This window comes from Leuresthes tenuis, unplaced genomic scaffold (assembly GCF_036924035.1).
Source record: "Leuresthes tenuis unplaced genomic scaffold, fLeuTen1.0.hap1 SCAF_22, whole genome shotgun sequence".
NCBI classification, from domain to species: Eukaryota; Metazoa; Chordata; class Actinopteri; order Atheriniformes; family Atherinopsidae; genus Leuresthes; species Leuresthes tenuis.
In genome coordinates, this window is record NW_027325376.1 from 7,815,242 (window position 1) to 7,831,666 (window position 16,425).

Sequence of the window (16,425 nt, forward strand, 5' to 3'; positions counted from 1 at the left end):
GAAGAGGAAGCCTGCACGGTGACTCAATGGGTGAGATGGGAATGCGTTTGTGAGTTTATCCCTGGCCAGAAAGATCAATTTGAAGATATTTTCGATGAACATTTCATGGTATAGAACCTGAGTTTTCTTTATGGTAATATTCCTTTAAATCATTTGTCAACCGTTATTATAATTCTGAGTAGTGCTGCCCTGAAAATCTGTCCCACTGAGACGGAATGAGTCATACTGCACGAAGCAGGCTGCTACAGTTAACTTTTGTTGTTCATTTGTTTCCCATTACAATATCTCTATTTTGGTTAATTAGTCTTGACAGTAGCTTTTCCCTGCGGTGCTGATTAGATTTCATTAATGACTGCAGGCAAGATGGAGGATAGGGTGCCCTGAAGGAGGCACTTTCAAACATCAATAGGTAGTTGAAGTTGTACTTCAGCTACTCAAAAGAAAGAAAGAAAAAAAAGCTTTTTAAATAAAAATGTTCTTCAAAACTGTTCTTAAGCAACAATAAGAAATGTGTGAGATTGAATAACACATACAATATAAAGACTGAAACCGTCTGAAATACTTACATTTGGAGTTGTTTTAGATGCAACCCCCTAAAAAAACGGACAAGCACAATCAAACTTCTCCAGGATTAATCAAATTTAAATGGCGATGGACAATGTAAACTGAGAATGCAGGGTTATAGTGGGAATTTGTGAGAAAACGAATCTTTTCAGTCTGGAGAATCTTTGGGTCTTCCTTGAACATTGTACCATAAAATCAAATTTGCCATAACTCATCCACAGCTGCTTGCCACTTACCATGTTCAATTCAAATGAATTCTGAGTAGAGTGTTTAAAGAGGATTAGATCTGAGGTGAATGTCTCATAGGAAAACACCATGCCAAACTATGCATGTTGCAGGGGAGCAGATCACCTGGATGATCTGATTAAGAGTGTGAAATATTCCTTATCTATGATTACTTGAAACCTCCATACAAATGCATTGATGAGATGATTAGAGGGGAGATGGATTTCATCACGTATGTAAAACATCTGCCAAAAAAGCAACTACGCCGTTTTTTTTCAGTCCTGCAAGAAAACAGAATTAATCCAAACTTTTTAAAACTTGGTTTCCGGTATCGCTTATGTACATGTGAAACTGTTCATAAAGTAACAATTATATCACGCAAAAACCTAACCTAGCTAAAGTACTTTTAACTGCAAAAGAAAAGACTGAAAACTAGAGACCAATATAAAACTAAAAGCTACGATGATGTTACATTGATAGGGTATCAGATTAAAAGGGTTGCTATTAATAAAAAAAATCAACAAAACACCCAACACCACAACTGTTTTAGCCCCTTTCAACAAATTGTTTCTGTTGCTGGTCATAGTTTTTATATAACTTCAATCTAAATTCTGTAGAAAGCTAATTATGGCACACAAACGCCACCAAACAACAAGCATTGTGGGCTACAAGCTTTCCACCAATAGCTGTTAGTTTCACACATGAACACTAGAGATTTTGAGCAGAATATTTTGTCTGGACTTGATCTGCAGTTGTTGTTCATACATGGACTTTACAGTAGGAGGTTTTTTCTGGAGATCCACTTTCACAGTGTGAAACATGAGGGAGGGGATGAGGGGGAGCATCCATCTAAGCCAACATTACTTGGCAAACAATTCAGCTTCTAATCTTCCATCTGCTTCCTGACATTTTTAAAGCTTTGTTGTCATCAAAAGAGAAACATGGCTAAAAAAAAGTAAAGTAGTTACCTAAATGCTCTGATGGAGTGACATCAGAGATTTTAAGTCACTTTGCCCCGAAAATGTGAACCGGGATCCCTCCCCACCAGAGTCAAAACCAGCTGGTGGATGACCTCAGTCCTAAGAAGCCAAAGGATACCACAGTCATGTGGGCTCAACACCAGTAGGGAGAAAATTTGGGGTCAGGTGCAGTTTGAGCTGGGCAGCAGGTGAAGGTGCTGACATGGCTTTGGGACATGAAACATCATCTCGCTGGTGGGAAAAGACCCTAATCTGGTGTGAGATGGACTGGGTTGAAACAGTCCTAACTAAACATAATTAGCTCACCTCCACAAACACTATGGGCTCTAGAACCAAACTCTTGGAGCAGGGATGGACCCGGGGAGAGGCGTCAGGGGGGTATGGGGATACTCACAAGCACCTGGCTGAGAGCCATGCTTTTGGAGTTCTTCTCTGCCATTGTTAGTTGCAGTTGGGAAGGCTCTGACAGGGTTTTTTTGTGGATATGCAACGGCAATTCAGATTACCTGGTCTGGAGTCTCTGGATGGTGTTCTGGTGGGGGTCCCTATTTGTGGTGTTCATAGACAGGATATTGCATAGTTGGGGAGATGAGGTTTGGTTTTTGGTCCTCAGCTCTGCATCTCTGCATTTTGCAGTTTTGTTGGATTCTTCAAGTCACGACCTTCAGAGTACACTTTAAGAGTCAAGCGTGAAGTGGTCGGGATGAAAGTCAGCCCCAGCACAACCGAGGCCATGGTTCTTAACTGGAAAAGTATGGAATTGTCCCTCTGGGGCAAGGATTATTCACTGCCTCAAGTGCAGAAGTTTAGCTATCTCAGGATCTCGTTCACAAGTAAGGGCAAGCTGGAATGCGGGATGGACAGATGAATTGGGGCTTCATCAGCAGTAGTGAGGGTATTGCAACACTCCCTTGCTGTACAGAGGGAACTGAACCGAAAGGTGAAACTTTTTGACTCTCTGGTCCATCTTTGCTTCACGAGATTTGGTTAGAAAGAATGATATCGCGTATACAAGCACAGGAAATGAGTGTCCTCATCAGGGCTTGTTGGGTGAAGGACTTGAGCAATCAAGGGGAATCCCTTAAGTGAGACAATTAGTTCAACTTTGCTGACATTTCACAGTTAAACTAATTAAATTAGATTTGACATTGATTCCCACTCCATATTACAGGGTCCAACTCTGTAATGACTGAGAATGAAATCAAATATTAGCTCAATAACAACTGCTTATCAACTCCTTTAGCATAAAGTATTTGGAAAAGAAGCACTGAAGCTCTTTCTCTTAGCATTTAGAGAATTCATCCATTTTTTAATTTTATTTTATCACAACTGCCATTTAGATAATTACTGATCGTTCCATGGAGTTGGCAACCTTCCAGAGAAAAACAAAAAGCCTATTCAGCCATACCCCCTTAGTTTTTTAATGGCCTTTAGAAAATTTGACAAAAAATTTGACAAACAGATAATCAGCGCCTGCCTTCTAATGTAAAAATCCAATGATATTCAGAGCAAATATTTACCAAAGATCTTATAAAATGATACTGTTTATTTTTCTCTAGAATACATACCTTAGCTCATATTTCCTAATCCAACTCTGCAGAAACAGAAAAAACTTCTCCTCATCACTTCTTCCCATTTTGAAAAGACCACTTTAGTCCTATGCTGGTCCAAGGCATAACCCAGAGCAGCATACAGTATTTTCACCAGCCTCTTGGCTTTAAGTTGACATTCAGGGTGTAATAACTGCATGGCTGAGGATAGTCATGAGGGCTACCGGTGAGCATTTCAAGGACTCGTGTTGGTGTTACCCCACGTCCCTGATGTTTATCTGGGGATACGTGGAGTTTGATCATCATCCTTCCACCATCACCTGCTTTCAGAAATCCAAATAATTACCTGCCTACTAATGTGGGTGGTGGTCCTTATCTGAAACCAGCTGCAGTGGAGCATGATGGAGTCACTGCCATTGCTTATTTCTTTGGAGATGATGAGCAGGAAGACATTAAGGAGACAAATCTTTCAAAGAAACAGAAACTTTTGTTGAATAGTTTTCATTTGCTGGTGACAGACTTGTACAAGTTTGTGAATGTGATTAAGATTGATCTATTTGAAAAGATTACCAATACAAACTGATAAATGTGTTTTGTTGGGAATAGCGTTGCACTCATCCATGAGCTGGCTTGCTCACAGTACTGATTGTATTGGTGAGTAGTGGCGGTAAATTTTTCCATTAGTCAGATTTATTTTGACTTGAATGTTCAGATTTTAAAAGATAGTCTAAGATTCTCCTCCGGAAATAGGAAAGTATGGAGTGATAACCAAACTCTAAGACTATAAGAGTGAGAAAATGATATAGAAACAAATGAATGAATGAGAAAACAAGTACATGGAAAAGGTAGAAAATAAGAGATAATGAATAAATACATGTGTATATATGTATATGTTTACCAGAACATAACTATGTGATTTTTTTAATTAACTTTTTTTAAAGATAAAATCCTTTTTAATTTTTGCATGGAAATTTCTCTTGTTTGGTATGAATCAGTAAATTACCTTGTATAGAAATAAATTTGAAAATGTTTAACAGAATTTAAACAGCTCCTATATACCAAAATAATATAAAGAATATTCACATAAAGAAACACATGTAAATGTCTGATTTATTCTTTGGTTCCTAATGTGTATATTATTCTTTCAATTGAAGTTGTAAATATGTATGATTATTATTTCTGGGTGGTTTTGTGAAGTAGGCTGTGTTTTACCTGCTGTTGACAGTGGTCAGACGACCGTTACTTTTGAGAAGCAGAAGGTTTCCTGATCAGCTAAACTAAATGCCACTCCTGAACTTCTCTAAAATATCCCTTTAAGGTTGGCAATGACTCTCTTGACTGATGATCACACACTTTTGTTGACATTCATGATCCACAGAGGATCAGGCATTATATGATGGAATCATTGTAAATAAGTTAAAAATGAATAAAACTTCAAATTAAATTAGATTGTAGAAGGTTTTTACGAGTCACCTCTGCATCTGACGGTTTACTTTGTCACCATCTTCTCAATTGAACATTGTTGCTCTTCGTTATTGGGTGTATTTTATCTGCACTCCTCGCTTTTAATTTATTTAATTAATGATTATTTTTTATGTTTTTGGAATGATTTTATTTGCCATCTTGTGATTTTATATAGCTGTAAAGCACTTTGAATTGCCTTGTGTACGAATTGTGCTCTACAAATAAACTTGCCTTGCCTTGCCCTTACTGCGGCTGCCTAGCATATTCAGCTGCTTATCAGCTGAGTGCGCTCGAAGTTGAATCAACCCCTTTGGATATCTTCCCCCTGGGCATTACTTCTGCTCTGTCTCTGTTCCACGTGTCTTATCAGTAGCTCTTCTTCTGACTCATACAGATATCCTCGTATCTTCCCAGAAAAATAACCTTTAATTTTTCAGCCTGCTGTAAAGGTACTATGCAGCATCTTCCTCACTAAGGTGAAAATCTACATAAAATTTTACTTTTTTTTATTCGTTTACACAGGAAGTTTGTTGTTGTATTATTTTGGATCTTCATTAACATTTCTCTTTTAGAGGTTTATCTCCTAGAGGCCTGTTTTCATGGAGTGCACACATGAGGGCAAGTGAACTCCCTGAATAGTCTTCTGGTTGGGGCAAACCATAACTTAAAGTAGGGGGGGGGGGTTAGTTTGACTTTTTTATTTGGATGTTATTCTGATTTAGTTTGTCAAATGTCTGTTGTATGGACAGGTTAAACTGTTTAGAATTAATTGTAAATCATTTTTAACTTGTATGATTGGACAGTGTGAGGACGCTTCACTTTAATCCTTGTCTATATATGAACTGTGTGCAACGATTGTGAGGGTGTGACAGAGGAGGATCGGATTGGGATTTAATGCTGCTTGTATTTTCTGTTCTTGACAAACATGTTGTCATCAAACCCTGCTGCTGGCGAGCATGTTGTAAATAGTTTTCGAATTCGAAGTAAAAATAAATCAGAGCTCTGGAAAATGGCCGTTGGCTCTTGTTTTCTTCCTCATCATTATGCTGTGCCCTTTAACACTGCTGGTTTCTCATTCCTTTGGAGGGTTTTTCAACATCGTACCCCAACACCTATAAAACTGTCAAAAAGATGTATTGTACTACTATAAAATGATCAGTATGCTTGTAACGAGGTAAGAGGGGGTGGAAGGTGACCTTCCAACACTGACATGCTGGACTGTCCCACTACAGAACCCAGTTCGAGCTCCATTCAACCCAACACTGTCCAAGGACTTGACTTCTACCTCACTGACAGCTGTGTTGGTTAGGTATGGAAAAAAAAAGCATGGTTAGATATTAATAAATATGTAGTGTTAGGGATAAATAACACTAAATTACACATGATTAGGTTTAAATATCAATGAAATATGGTTAAGTACTGGGTCGAATGCTGTCCTATGGGAAAAATAAATCAATCAAAACACAGGCAATGTCAATGTCAGGATGTAAACAGAAGCACTCTGATAAATGGTAAATATGGGGTGAATAGAAGAGGTCAGCATTTTGTTGCTCTTAAGATCGCACGAAAAAGCGAGATGGTATGTGAGGCCCCTAAACCACAGATTTATTGCAAATTTTAGCCATTTCAGTCTTAAATAGAATTTTAATGCTGCTGTTGGTGGAACAGCAAGGTTTTTAGGGCAGCTCCCTAATTCTGACAGGTTGCCTCAAAGGGCTATTATAACATTCAAGTGTGTCACCTTGATTTTGCAACTACCTCCAGCACTCAGCGGCACTCGTGTTGCCATAGAGTCTTATTCAACTTTGTAAACTACTTTGCAGAAATATTGGTCCCACTAATATTTAGTAATCAACAAATATGTTGATACTTTTAGAGAGAACTTTGTGTTCTTGGTTTGACTGGCCGGTAGGAGGCCAGCTCAGTTTTTAGCAGATCTCCAGAGGCCTCTCTACACCTGTTTAAATCCTGCTCCTCCCACTACTCTAAATGCACAGCATGACACACATACAACTGGGCAGGACTCTCTGGGTCTCAACAATGCCAACCATTCTTTGAACACAGGGGAAACATTTGGGGATTACAACGTTAGTTTTTCAGAGTCAGTCACCTAGAAAATAGAGCTCCTGAATGGGTGCCCAAACCAATATACACTCGCTTGGGCACGGAAAAACCAACCAAAGAGCACAACCAGGTGGAAGAAATACAGGCATGCTGGGAGTTGAGACTGGGAATTAAAATCTACCCATGAATGAAAAAAAAAAAAATCTGGCACAATTTTTCTCACGTTTGCAGATCCTCTCATAATAGCTGTGAAGCTGCCGTGATTTGTTTGGCTATGCAGGGTCAAACAGAAAAAAGTGGTAATGAGTAATTTGCTTGTTACGCTCATTGTGTGGCGGCATAATTTTTGTCCATTTTTATATTTCTTAAATGAGAAGTTTTTGTCCACTCAAACACACATACAATCACTCATATGCTGATGAGTCTACTTACACGATTATTCACACCGCCATCATTATTCTTGTGGCTGTGAATTATTCATGAGATTGGAATCTCTTGAGTATGTGTCCCTCGCAAACTCAAAATCACATTTGTACACTTCCTGCCAAGTCATGACATTGCACATACATATCTAGACGGATGGCAATTACTGTTCATCATTGTTTGGCAGAATTTATTCATAAAATGATTGAAGGGCCTGAGTACATGAATATTTAAAGCCTAGTGTTCAACTTTTATGTTGACCTACACAGAATATCTAACATCATAATGGAGTTTGAGCAATAAAGCCTCACGAAGACTGAATATTTGGGTTTAAGCTATTGTGGTTTTCTAATTGAGATAAGTTTTGTTTTATTGTTGTTATCGCTTGCCTCTATTTGCACTTCTCTACACAACTTAAACTGGGGAATGTGCTGCACTCTGAGTCCCACAGTTCGATGCGGTCCATTTAATAAACATTCATATGCACGGAAAAATCTGATAACCTGAGCCATTTCGCTGCTGAATCTTTAACTGTGAGATCACGAATATGGCATGTTGGAATTTGTTAGGGTAATATTCATTTTTTTGTGTATATTCTTGTGATAAGAACCACGATTAGAATAACCAGAAGAACTTTGCACATCAATTTATTTAACATGCTAATTGATGTTTATTCTCAAAATTGTGGTCCTAAATGCTAAATGTTTTGGAGTTTAAATGGTTTAGAATAATACATTCTCAATGCCCGCTGCTCATCTGACATTTTATTAGGAACATTTTAATGTTTAGTGTAGTAACATTGCGGCTGCCGTCAATAACTTCTTATTGTTGACATCCTACATCATTTAATTGACTGTATTGTGCTGTTTCTTACAGAGATTTCACTCTAAGCCTTGACTTTTAAAGACACGGCCCCAACATTGTTGCTTGAAGCATTTCTTCTTTCAGAGATTCTTTCAAGTAGTGTCACATTGACCAAAGAGTGATCATGTTTCTATTAGTCAGATAAATACACCCACTCGAAGGCAACAAAAAAGTTCCCGTTCGTGGGAAACGCATTCACTCTCTTTGCAGATGTCTAAACCTAAATGGAATTTTAGCTTGTTAGATGTTCATTGATTGAGAAATACAGCTTCATCATTGATGTGATTGATGAACACTGTTATCAAGACAGTCTCCTGTTTTTTTTGTGCTCATTTAATTTAAAAACCTTCACAAAATGTTTTGCACGTTCTGGAACCATATGCATCAAGGTTAATTGATCAATGTCTTGAGCAAGACTTTTTTGATTATGCTTTTCAATGATTTCTTCGCGTCTCACTTCAATCTTTTGGGGAGTTTTACCTTTTCTGCTTTGTACACATTTTACACATAAAAGTTCTTATGCTGTTTTCATGGCAGCCGTATATGGCTGCATACACTCTGTTCTCGGTTCTCAGAAAGAATAAAGCATTAAGTGGACTCGTTTCTAACTGATTTGGTTGTTTCTTTGCAGTTTGTACTGCAATACAAACATCATTTCTTGTTCCTTTTGATATCTAGCGTTTTACCCTAAGCAAATGCATACATTCAACATTATTGTGGATGATCACAAAATACACAAAAGTCAGAATTTCTACATTTTATTCTAAAAAAACTTAAAAACAACCAGCAGTTCTGACATTTAGAAAGGTTGAAAGGTTAATTTATTCCCTGCAAGCATTTCTAAGTGAAAGTGTATGTAACACTCTCTAATGAAATACATTACAGTCTGGATACAAAAGTTAGGAAGACAAGCATTCTGTGATGCCTGAAAGGGATGCGTTATTACTTGAAAATTCACCTGTGTTTTTCCCAGTGGGTAGCCGCTAACAAAGCTCACACTTTGATGTCTTTACCCTGTTGTGTTTGGCTTTGTTGTAGGTGGACAGCCCATCTTTATTCTGTGCAAGCAGGGTAGCGGGGCTTCAGAAGCCTTTGGAATCACTATTTTCATGGTTTTAAAGCTTTCATCTCATTTACTGGTCGAGGAAGTGCCATGCTGCTGTTGAGAGGGGTGTTGTTTTGTTGGAAAAGCCTGCCTCGATGTGTCTCCCTCATTGGGGGGTTGAAGCACCCTGCTTGCTATAGGAAACAAGGTTGTCCTTAATAGGACAAAGTCCAGGCGCTGATTTGAGAGAACGGTATGGGAATTAGATGTTGCAGCACTTGCAAAGCACAGTTGGGGTAAAAACAATTCTCCCATTAGGAGGTGGTCATCCCTTTAGGGACCTTGTACCCCCGGCCTGCTGGAGAGGATCAAAGACATGTCTCGGGGAAAAGGGAGGCAATTTTGTCAAATTTCAGGACAAAAACTAAATCCATCTCCTGAAACGGAGAACAAGAAACAAGAATCAACTAATTTATACTTAAAAGGCTAAACACAAATTACAGCAAATCTTTTGAGTTGTTATTACCTATTAGGTTGTTATCAGAAAGAGAATAAAACTGATAAATGGGTACAGCTTTTGAAAAGTAATCACTGAAATCAAGGTGTGTTGTTTTCTATCTTCTTTTGTGATCATTGCAGAACAAACTTCAGCTACTGTTGAATGCTGCAAAGTATTGCTTTACTCTATTTTCCATTATAAAAATCTAAAATTGCTTCGTACGAAGGCCCAGAGAGATCATGCTTGAAACATTTCTTTTTAATATTATTATCCTGAGATCCAGAGTTATCTCATTATCCCCAGGTGCTGGAGCTCGTTTTGTTTTATAATGGACAAATTTATTTTATATTGTTATCTTGCTATAAGATAAGCCTTTTATCTTAAAATAATGGGTTATCATATTTCGTTAGATCAGCCAAATAAAATTAATTTTCCCATCACCACAAGCAATGGGACCAAATGAAGGACAGTTATTGGCTGAAGCAGAGTTGGTCAAAATCCATCTATGTCTACTTCAGTCTATGCCCACAGATGCTAATGTATGTATGCGACAGTGAACGATGAAATTAGGTATCTGCACAGGAACCTCTCATAACAATTAAGTTGTTAACACACAAAAACAAGCTTTGTTATCTCATGAACTGAATAATCAACTCCCAAACTCAAGAAAACAACATCAAAATAAATAAATGCAGGCAAGGCTGCTCTCTGGCCTCTGTGGTTTTAAAGGGTGAATTTTATTACTACATTCATTGTTACTGTTGGGTACCATTCACATTACTCAACTTCGCTCAAGTAGTCATGTTTTCAAAGCCTTAAACTGAGTTTAATCTGTGGCCACTCATAGGTGATGAACTGTGACAACTGATACAAACACTTCTAATAGATGAATGCAACCCACTATGAAGTTAATCACTCGTCAAAGAGTTCATTATTACAGGACAGGGGACAAGGGCCTGACAGAAAGCAGACAAATGCAACACTGTGTGGGTGTTTGAGTTTCAATGAGTGGCTCCGGTGGTGCTGGGTGACATCTGTGGCCGGTTAAGCTGCTCTTTGTGTGCTTTCCTGGAACATCTCGGCTCAGGGAGAGTCCTCCTTGTTCTCACTTGCAGGTTGTTTCCTCGTCCTCTCATTTAATCCCTGATCCCAAAATTAGAAGCTCAGTAAAATACCAAGTCTGACTGTTTTGTGACCTCGTGTCAGACACGGGGATGTTTCATTTACACATATACGACTGGGAAGTTAGCATATATTAAGAACAAATGGAGGAAACATTTTCTTTCTTCTTTTGTTTGTTTGCTCTAAACATTTTATTGAGAATCATGCACACATTTTGAATGTAGCCTTTCATTCAAATATTTCTTGTCCTTCATTAAAGACATTTCAACAAGTCATGTGATCAAAAATGTCAAAACACCAACAAAGTGACAAAGTTTAAGTACGTTTTCCATCAGATAGATTTAACACAATGCCCTGGAATTAACCAGAAGTTTGTATTAAGGGAAGCATGGGCGACTGTTAGATGCTGTACTTCATGGTTTATTCCCTCCTAATCCCTGGAGACTCATCACTAATCCTTCTGTTGGACAAATTAACACATTTTAGACAATACATTTAAAAATCTCTGTTTGACTATGCAAATGACTGAGTTTGTAGACACTTTGCTTTACACAAGGCACTTTTATCAAAGCTTTCTGTAGTTTGTAAACAGTTTCAGAACTTCTCATAAAATAGAGAACTTTCTCACACCTTCTAAAGCCTCACAAGGAAGATCTTCACCAAAATGTGAAAGATGACAACGATAAGCCGTGTTTGCAATTCAGAGCGTCATGATCTGATAAATTCCCTTAAGCCTGTGAACTGAAGGTTGCAGAGCTTAGAATATAAAGCCCGCATTGATGTTGGGACTTCAGTTGTACAATTATACAACATCTAAACTGATAAAAGATCCCATTTATCTTCAGTTTTGTAGATGGGAAAGGAGTAAGATCTTCAAAAAGTTCCCCAAAGATCTGTACAGTTCCCCCATTTGAAAATATTTTTGAAAGTGGTGCTTTGTTCACACCTGTGGTCAGTACTTTATTTTGTACTTTTTTCTTTATCAGTTTAATCTGCATGCAGCCAGCATTTTGCAGTCTATAGTTCTGAATAGACTGCAGTGTGTATTGTTATCTGTTCTTCTGTCTCTGTACCTGACTGACTACAGTTCCCCAGTGGCTTTGAACCATAACCAGGTGCCATTCCATGTAGATGCACGTTGCTATGGTTTCGTTCCAGATACGCAAAATGTGAAAGAAGCAATTTTACTAGAAATCTTCAGCTAAACTTGTCTTGCTATATGTGTAAAATGTTTGGTGAACAGAGGCTTCTTTATAGTTTCTATAGGGATGTTCTTTTATAAATGTAAGTTAAAGAAAGTGTTCATTTTGCTTGATTTACTTTGCATGACTAACATGACAATAAAATCTCAAAAATTAAGTATCACAGTGTAAAACGTCCTAAAGTTTAAACAATTCAGGAAAATAGAAAAAAATGGGATTACAATAAAATTACATATTTTGACCCAAAAAACCTGAAAATCTATTTACTTTTTTCACAATACATCATTGAAGCAGTTCATTTCTAACACTCTAATGCTCTGTTCAATATTTTTTTTACATAGCCAGTCCTGATTCCATTGATGAGGTCAGAACACACTCATAAAGCAGGAAGTAAAATAGTTGCATTTACTATTTTTGTGCTTATGGACACTGAAAACAAAAAAAGTGAGACTGTTTTAAGTTTTAAAGAGTGTCCAAGTCTGTACTTAAAGATTGGTAGTGGAATTACACAAAAACAAACTTTTTACGTGGCTCTCATTGCTTTTACGTTTTCTATTGTTACATTTTCTTTTTGGCTTCCACTCTGGTTAGTTTTAGGACACAGTTTGACTTGGATAGGTTTAGTCAACTAAACTGCCCGGTTAAGTGATTGGAAACCTTGTAGGTAGACCTTAGATAAACTCATGTTCTATGTGTTGTTTGTGAAAAACACAAACTCTTTCTTTATTTCTTTATTTACTTTGTATTGGTGATTTGACCGTGATATGGGTGCTTATGCATGCAATACACTGGCATACAGCAGGTCTTACATGAACTATGTTCAAATAATGGGTGTAGAGAGCCGCCACTGCGCCTCCCCTCAGGGATCAGAAGCAGGTGGATCGGGCCCAAAGACCCGGACAACCAGCAGCCCCACAGAGCACCGAACCCACAGGCATACAAAAAAAGGAAAGTATGTCTTTAAGTTTGCATAAAATTGTGTTTCTCAATGCAGTTTCCAGTGTTTTTTTTAATCATATACGCAATCATATACACGTAGGCTACTATAAGTGTAGCCTACGTGCCGAATGCCAACTAAGGTTATAAACTGTGTGAGTAAATAAGACACAAGACAGATAAAAATAATAAAAACAAACGTTTTATGAACAGAAAGAAAGCATTGTGATCAATCTGTTCATCTGTAACAGATTTATCATGTGTCAGTGAGAAATGGAGTTCATGTGAAACACAAAGTTACAGTTATGCTGGAGGCAAAGACAGCGGGGCCGGCTTGGTGGGTTTTTCAAAATCTGTGGCGCAAGGATTAAATGAGTCTGCGTCTGCTGCTTCTTGGGAAAGTTTTACTCCAAATGATTTAAACTGTGTGCGTTCATTTTCCAGTTACGTAATCAAAATGCTGGCATGTTTGCAGATGGCTTCAAATTCTAAATATGTTTACGATGACACATACTGCCAGATCCACACAAACTAGCCTCTCAGTAGCTCTGCCTCTATGACGGGTTCATGTTTCCTTTAATCTCAGTAGCAACTCACATCTGATCTGTTTTCAGATACCTGTTGCTATCAGAGACAATGTTTAACAATTTCCAAGCTGTTATTGTCTGTTACTGAAAGCCTAAAATATTTTCCCATAACACCCTGACAGAGATGTGCAGCACTGATGTCTCTCCTTGTTCTCTGCATTCATCTGATAGCACACACTTTTCCTTTATGCTTCACCTCCCCTTTTGCTTGTTTGTCATTTTGGTCTCAACGGTCTCCTGCACTTTGGATATGGTTATTGCAATCTGGACATGTTAAAGATTGTTTCACTGTGACCTAGTATTGTAACGTTGAAACACTTTACTATCATAGATCTGTAGTAGTGCAGCAGCACAAATTCTTCAAACTATTTCCTTTTACAAATGCTATTGTCACATTAACAATGAGACAAATTGCTCCTAGCTTGAGGTACTGAAACACGACAGATAATTCTTACTAAACTCTGCAGCTGAATTCCCACGTATGCTTGTAAAGAATATTATAAACAGCAATCTAAGATTTCAAATTTCAAACTGAGCCCTCAAAGTTAACACTTGATGAAGTCTCCAAGAATCCCATAATGTCCTCACAGAATCTATTGGTGTCAAGAGTGCATGTGTCTCCAATCAGACTTTACTTATTTGACCTTCATCCGCAGCATGCCAGGAAAAATTCTTTGCTGGCCAAAAAGGACAACAAATCAAAACTACAGTTTGTGAGCACAAAGGCAAATATAATGTTTTAGTAGTTTTATTTCTTTTATTTCTTTCTTTCTTTTTGGACAATGTGCTCTGATAAGACAAATTGATTTAATAGTCATTTACCCATAACAATTAACATGTTTGGCATGAAGCAAAGACCTTCTTCTTAATGCTTCACCACTTCTCCTTGTAAATAAAGAAATAATCTTGTTCCAACTAATCCAACTGTGAAGCATGATGGGAGGCTCTTATTAGCCTCAGATGACCCTTATTCAAGCTCTTATGATTACCATGACCTGGATGACTGAGTATCTTCATCAACATGGTGTGAGAAGTGTCATGGTTTTTTCTTCCCTGCCTTACGGTCACTGAATTAACTGTAAGTTCTGCATCATATAAAAGAGTGCTGAAAGACAATGGAAAGCCATTTCTCAGAAAGGTTAAAGCTGTGCCGGAGGTGTACCTGTTCGCATTAAGATGGACCGCCATCGTCCTCCAAATCCACCAAAGAGTGGTTCCAAAAGAAGAAAGGAACGATTATTGAGTGGCAGAGAAGCCACTGAATCTGAATTGTTGAGTGGGATTTGATACAGCCAACATATTATAAAAAACTATTTCTGCTTAAAGGAACAACACCAGCTGAGGAGGTAATAGGTATAGATTTATGATTCATTATTGTTGCATAAATTATTCAAGAAGATAATTTTTGTTTTGTGATCTTGTCTGTTAACTTTATCTCCAGGCACTTAATCAGAGATTATCAAACGTAAAAAGGAGAAAGTTTGTGTTTGTATGTTTTCTTATTTTTCAGAGTTAGAGTTTGTGTCCTCCTCCCAATCTGTTCCTAAATACAATTTAAGACCCTCACAGTTGAAGTCAATCTCTTCAGCAAATAAAAATAATAACAAGAACCTTTTCTCATTAGGATGATGACAGATCCTTAAACTCAAGAGATAGCAAACAATGGTTTGAAGGTCTGATTGGAGGTGCATATAGGCCACACATGGTTTTAGCTTAGAGACAAGACAGAAAGCAATCAATCTACTCAGCTTGTTTGAAAGCTAAGTAAACATTGAAATTTGCCACCCTAAAGGCTACACAAATCCTTTCCATACCCATCCATCAAGCATCAGTGCTCACTAACTGCATAGAGTGGTTTTTACATGCACATTTATATTTGCAAAGCACTAACAAAGAGTTCTTGCTGCTGCATTTTTTCCATGTCCATTTCCTCATTAATGTCGTCTTCTATGAAATGTCACATTTTCACGAAGAAACGCACACTTGAAACCTGATTCTTTAAATCCTTGACTGAGGATTGTGCTCCTCTGCCATTGAGTTATGCATTGTCGAGCTGCAAAGCTCTCCTTGTAAGTGTATCATTGAATAAAGAAGCTTCAGTGACAGGAAACAAATAGAGAGCGTAGCAAGAGTAAGCACAGAACAAGGAACTCTGGTTCAATCCTAACCTGTTTAGACAGTGAAGGTTGCATTCACTGGCATTCAACCAGAGCCTTTCAAGGTAATAATGTTCTCCAACATCCCCCAATTCAATCTCATTAACACATAACACATTTGAATGCATACACAAACATTTCTGCTGTGAGCCAGCATGTGAAAATGAACCTGCATTTCCTTATACTGTTGATGCAGGTGTAATGTGCTTGATTAAAACATAGACATAAGTGCACACACAACTCACCCACCCACGCCCACACGCAAGCAAACTTGACTGTCTTTGGCCCACCATTGTTCACTGGCACTGAGGCAGTGCAGGGCTAAGTGAGGGGCCCTGATGGATACCTACCAGACACAGACCACCAATAAAGGTGTGAGAAGAGGAGACACAGAGTAAATGACGGAATATTCAATAGGGGACTTGAAGATGGCAGAAGATAGCAGAATACAGAGTGAAAGAAAGTGGTAGGGAATTGGAGAAAAGTCTATTGTCCCCTTTATTGAAATGCACAGGTGTGTATACGAGTGTAGTCAGTACGCTTCACCTGTACCTGATGCTGGGTTATCTTTATGGAAAAAAAGACATCCCAAACTCCGCTCGTTAAGATTGAGGTCCTACACATGTATTAGCAGAAATGATATTACACTTACTATAAGTGCTATTGCATTTTAATGAGACACAGTATTATGTTTAACATCAACTGCCTGCCATTTTCAAACACTATGACCCATTGACATTTTAC